The sequence below is a fragment of the Lactuca virosa genome, chromosome 6, assembly GCF_052849685.1.
Source record: "Lactuca virosa cultivar CGN04683 chromosome 6, Lactuca_virosa_CGN04683_v6, whole genome shotgun sequence".
NCBI lineage: Eukaryota > Viridiplantae > Streptophyta > Magnoliopsida > Asterales > Asteraceae > Lactuca > Lactuca virosa.
Window position 1 is genome coordinate 263,964,501 of NC_136431.1, and position 6,704 is coordinate 263,971,204.

Sequence of the window (6,704 nt, forward strand, 5' to 3'; positions counted from 1 at the left end):
TTTGGACAAAGGGACTAAAACCCTAATGGACCCAATGAAGCCCTAATTGACCTAAAAGCCCAAACATGTAACTAATGGGCCTAATGAACCTTAATTGATCAAAAGACCTAGCTATTGGGCCTATTGGGCTAAGATGGGGTTGGAAACCCTAATTAGGGTTTAGAAAACCCTAATATTGGATTTATGGGCCTTGGACTTATTGGGACCCACTTTTGGGCCATTGGAGTGGAATTGTGTACTAAGCCTAATCACACCATATGATTTATTTAGAAGAGTGATGGACTTAATGGATTAAGACCTTAATGGGTTAAGTGACAAACACTTAACCCTAATTGTCATTGTATGTGAAACCCTAATTTCACTTGGGTTTATTGTTGGGCCTTTCTATTGGGCCTTGATGATTGGGTTATTGGTGGGCCATCCAAGAATAATCATATGGACTAGAATAATTTAATGGGCTTTAGGATAAGGCCCATATGTGAGGATTTGGGCCCAATTTGGAAAATTGGGCCATAGATGGGCCATAACTGGGCCTTCATGATTATGTGATATTGGGCCAATAGAATGTCGAATGTTGGACTGGATTAAATGGTTGGGCCTTATGGTAAGACCTTGTAAAGGTATGGGCCCAATTTGGAAAATTGGGCCATATGTTGGGCTTTGACTCATAGTTGACTTTTGGGCCTTTGGATTGGGCCTTGGGCTTGAATAAAGCTAAGTTAGGGGTAATGTAGTATTTACCCCCAAGTATGTATATATGGTTATGTGTTGGAACCCAATTATTAATTGGGTGATGTTTTGATATTGACAGTTCGGGAATCTATCATCCAGCAGCCGGGGGTTGTGTCTACGGGACTTCAGCAGTGTGAGGTGAGTTACCTTCCAGTAGAAGTGGGTCTACAGCCACAATGCCGACCCACTAGTAGGAGTTGTTTGTTAGATGATTGTCTTTGTAATAATTATCTGGTATGCCATTAGTTGTTATGTTTGTGTGCTAGGATGGTTTGTGATACATGTTAGTAGTAGTAGGGGTGAAATAGGCCACAGATACTGTTTGGAAGATACTGAAGGGGTCGTCAGAACCCATGCATACCTAGCAGTATGTTTATGATATGTTATATGTGATAGTGGTAGTAAGAGGGGAATAGTCCCCAAGTTCGGTCGATAGGACCGAAGGGTAGGTTGGGCACCCCAGATATGCCTGACAGTATGTTTATGCTATATTTTATATGGTAGTAGTAGGGGGTGAAATAGTCCCCGAAGCCGGTTGGGATAAACCGGAGGGTAGGTCAGCACCCCAGAACTGTTTGACATGGGTTGGTCAACACCCCAAAACTGCTTCACATGGGTAAGGCAGCACCCCAAAACTGCTTCACATGGGTAGGTCGGGCACCCCAGAATTGCCCGGCAGTATGTATGTTGTGTGGTATGTGGTATGATGGGGGAACTCACTAAGATTTGTGCTTACGGTTTTCAGTTTTGGTTTCAGGTACTACGTATTCAAAGGAAAGGAGCCGGCTCGATCGTAGCGCACCACACTATGTTTTCCGCGAATGAGATCCTTGGGATTACACTCTGATATTATTATATGATAACACGTTTAACTATTGGCACTTGGTTTTTGACATGAGATGTTATTATGGATGTTTTAATACTTATGGTTTTATAACAACTTATTTAAAAATGAAATTTTTGGCCTTGAATTTTGGGATGTTACAAGTTGGTATCAGAGCTTTGGTTTGAGGGATTCGGACATACCTTCGGGTGTGTCTGGAGTCAAACTAAGGACTTGGTATGAAAATTTTTCAAAAGTAAAATCATTTTATAAAAGAACATGAAAAGAGAAAAGAACTTTGAAAAGAACAAGGTGTGTGATGCGTGCAATCAGTCGAGCTCAAGTAAGTTTTCCCCAAGATACACATACATGTTATGTTATGATATGGTATGAATATGAGAACTGCATGCTAGATTAGGGCTAAGGATCTAGGAAGGATGCCTTATATGCCTACTGTATGTGTATGAGAACTGCATGCTAGATTAGGACTAAGGATCTAGGAAGATGCCTTATATGCCTGCTGTATGTACTTAATGAGCTGCATGATAGTACTGATCAGTCAGTGATAGGATAACCTGTTTAGGTTATGCCTGATTGTTTGAGCCTTTGAATTGCATGTATAGATTCCTGAGTAGAGGATAGAATGTGTTGATTGGAATATGATGGTTAGATTTTCCATTTTCTGAATGCTGCTTGCTTTGTGCTTTGTGGGACTCTTAGTAATGTGAGCTAGCTATATTCATGAGGTAGCTAGTTGACATTATTGGGAATCTTTCAGCAGCTGAGGACTGGGTGAGTTTGGGAACCTAGGAAAACCTACGATATGTTTTAGTGGGTTAGTAGTGAGGCTCAGTGAGACTTGGGTGTACAAGTTTGAGGATGTGACTTGGAACATTCGATAGGATTGCTGACGAAAGTATGGATAGGTGTGGAAGGTAGTATTGGGCCCGTACTACTGAAACACAGGATCCATACTCAAATCGGTGAGAGTCTTGGAGAATCTGAGGAGCTTCGGGGAGAAGTTTGTGACCCGGTGTGGGGACAGAGGATGTTCCATTTGTTGCAGCTTAGCCATCGGCAAGTGAGGTAGTAAGCGGAACATGGTGCAGTCCCTGGAGGATATGACTTTTAAGTCCGAGGATGCGAGATCGATTTGGAGCACTTTGAGAAGAGAGGGTCGTGCCAGGTGTGTATAGTAGAGGGTCCCGGGAAGAGATCCATGACTTTTGATCATCGGGTGAAAGGCCAGCAGGGCCGGAGTCAATGCAGCACGTACGAGAAAGTGCACAAGGGAGTTTGTCGCTCCAAGGGTTTAGACTGCTACAGGTGTGGCAGGGTTGATCATGTCAGCTGAAGGTGATCTGAATACCTCCAGATGCTGCGGGTATGTCATCTTCTACTGCTAATAGATGGATGTTGGGAATCTGTATCGCTTTGGAATTGTGAGTGAGTTGGATAAGTCAGACCTCAGGTCAGTTTTCTGCTAGTGTCTGGGTTATCAAGGATCATATATGCCATCCTGCATGTCAAAAAGTCCATAATGAACCCACAGAGGGACGCATCTTGCGGAATGGGTTCCACGTATACCGCTATCGTCGTGTGCCTTTGTCGAGACCTGCTCAGGAGTATTATTTGGAAGATCCTTGGTCGAGAATTAGTGGGATGGTTCTCCAGTGAAGTCAGAGTTCAGTGATTCTATCATTTGTTCGTATGTGGTCGACATTCGCCTATGGAAGAACTTTGGAGTTCAAGGCACTACTATTGCTAGGAAAGGACCGGTAGCATGAAGATGGTGATGTCGGTTGCGGGTGTTAGACACACAAGTGGTTGGTCATTGGATGTTCAAGAGAATTGTATTTTCGCATGGGCTATGTTCGGTTAGAGTTCAGTGGTATTGCAAGTATGGAAGTGGGAATGAGGATTCGTCAGCCAGAGTGAAGATTAAGGCCTTCAGTTGACAGCATGGTAGATGAACTGAGGTGTCAGACTGTACCAGATTTCAAGAGTACTCTTCAAGATTTCAGAGGATGGGCGATCTTAAGGTTTAACTGGTAAGTGATCGCTAGCGTTGGTAAGCACACAGTAGTGGATTATTGAAAAGCAAGAAGGATTGGCAATCCTTCAATTCTCACGTGCCGTGAATACTTGGTCGAATCTAAGTGGGGGAGAGACTTTTGGTAAGTGATCGCTAGCGTCTCCAACTGAGATTCAGATTTTCCTGGGTCTAGCGGGTTATTACCAGAGATATATACGGGGCTTCTCCGAGATTGTGGTTCCTTTGTCCCAACTGCCCAAGAAGTTGGTGGCCTTTTGCTGGGGGCCTGAGCAGCAGACAGCCTTCGAGACTCTCAGACCGCAGGTTTTGGGAACGAGGATAGAGCTCCACTTAGGACTCAAGTTCAGTTGTGTGTTAGGTCGAGTGCTTGTTCGACCAGTATGGAAGAGTGTTGTAAGTCTGCAGGTGTAGCCGTAGCATTCACTAGCAGCCATATAGTGTTCGAGTGTTGTAAGTCTGCGGGTGTATCCGTAGCATTCACTAGAAGTCAGATAGTATTAGAGTGTTGTAAGTCTGCGGGTGTAGCCGTAGCATTCACTAACAGCCAGATAGTGCTAGAGGGTTGTAAGACTGCAGGCATAGCCGTAACATTCGCTAGGTTGGTAGATAGTATGAGCGCGTTGTTAGGACGCGGAAGGAACACTAGTACCCACCAGTTCGGGTGTAGGAGTGAGGATGTGGAAATCCACGGATTGGTTTATGGATTTCCCCAGAGGGATTAGATCTGGTTAAGCCAGTGATAAGACTGTAGGAACGTCACTACAGTTATGAGATCAGGGAAGCAATGGACTGCTTAAGGACGTGTGAGATAAGGATACCAATGGTCAGGTAGCAATCACTTTTAGTCTTTGATTTGATGATGATAGGATTCGATGCATGGACCCGATCAGTTAGATCAGAAGGTTGTTTGAGCAACAGTGGCATGATAACTAATGGCAACTAGTTCCAGAGAAGGATTCCGTTCAGAAGTCGTGTGAGGCGACTAAGTGGGAGTCCTTTGGCTCCGCAGCCGGGCCGGAACTTGGTATTTCAGATGATTGGTGAACGAATTGAGACCAGAGAGGTCTCGTTAGATTTTGGAAAGCAGTCATGTGGCAACATACTGCTTCAGGTAGTTCAGTGTTCGGGCAGTTTCAGCGTCTGCACAACATTAGTATTTATGTTCTAGGTTGCAAGTTTGGACGGAATAGCAGATTGTTTGGATTATGCTAAATGACTTGCAGGGATAATTGGGTATGTGATCTCAGTTTTCTAGTGGGAACTACAGGTTATCAGAAGTTGAGTAGTCAGTTGAGGGATAAACTGTCACACCCCAAAACCGGAAAGGCGGAAACGTTCTGGGGTGGAGGACGTCATGTACATTATCACAACAATGCATAATAGTAAAGACAAGCAACAACATCCATTGCATTAATATAATAATTGTAATACAAGCGTGTTCTGAACAGTATGTAAGACACCAAAATGTATAATCAAAATAAAAGATGAGTCTTGCATGTGCTCCATCTTCGCAAAAGCTTCATCGGTACCTGTCTACTGATGACCTGAGAATACAAGTTATTTTGAAAGAGTTTATCAGCATAAAGCTGGTGAGTTCATAAATATTTAGTGTCATTGCTTGTATAAAAATGATTGTAACAATGTAGAGTAATAACTGATTTCAAACGTTTGTAAATAGTATGCTCCCTAGAAAACCCTATATTTTCTAGTAAAAAGTAGTCTTCTACCAAGACCCGATTGTTTGTATGTTTGTTCTTTCGTAAATGTAAGGGTTTCTCCCCAGTGAAAACTATTAGTATGAAAATATAGTTTTAGACTTCACCCTTGTAAGGTGATTACAAAATAAGTGTAATAGGGGAAATTAATTTTTTTCCTCAACAGTGTCACGGCTGGTCGTAAAGTAATAAAATACGGACTCCAGGTAGTACTAAATGTACAGCACACCTCGGGGAGTCTAAAGTAATGAAAATGTAGACTCTAGGTGGTATTAAATGAATAATACTCCTCGAAAAGTCTATTTTTGCCTTAAATTCTTATTTAGTTAATTTAAGGTTTGAATGTGAACTCGTATGTAACCATGCTGATCGACGGCTGAAAAACGGATGACCCTCCAGGTCATAAATAGTGAGGTGGCATTCTGTCACCCCTTGGCCTTCCGGCTGGGACTGTAGCTAGCAGTCAGGATGTGGGAGTGTCTGTCCCGTATAGATCTATACACACAATGCCCGCTCTCCCTCCAGGAGACTCTGGTCACAAAGTGATACCACGACGAAGTGTCGTATCGAGAAGTAGTATGTCACATTCTGTTATAGTATTCAATGTTTGTATAGTGCATAGTATGTTCTCTTATATAGTGTATAGCATGTTCTCTTGTATAGTGTATAGCATGTATTGTTACTCAATGTAGTACTTATGTAGTAACTCATAATTGTACTGACTCTTGTATGGGTCGTTGTAATAGTAGTAGTGAGTAGTAATCCCTTAACTATACCTATTATAGTTAAATAGTAAGATTGTTTGGATGCCTTTGTTACACAAAGGTACTGAACTGACTGGTAGAACTTTTATGTCTATATATGTATACGTAATATATAACTAATATTTAGACGACCTTCGGACAAATAACCTATACCCTAAGGCCACATCCAAACAAGGAAAAGGAATTAAAGCGGGTTAGCAGTCCTAAGTCCTTTAAACATTACTTATATAACTATACATATATAGGCATGCATTTGACAATTTAAAAGTTTAAAAGAAATTTTGTAAAACATTTGAAAAGTTTAATAATAAGACTTGATGACTTGATGTCAATTTATGAAACGATTTAGAAGCAGTTTATTTGATATAAACAGTTTAAAGTATAAGAAATCCCTTATTTGGAACATAGTTTGAAGTACATGAAAACCTTTGTTTGAAACATAGTTATAACAGACTTTGAAAGGAAAGGTGTAGTTTAGAAAACAAGTTTGATAAAGAGTTTAACGTGTAAAAGCATTCGAGAAATGATTTTGAAATAGTTTGCTTGGTAAAACAGCTAAAAGTGTAGTAAATCCATAGTTTGATAGTTATTAATCACATGTGATTGATATAATA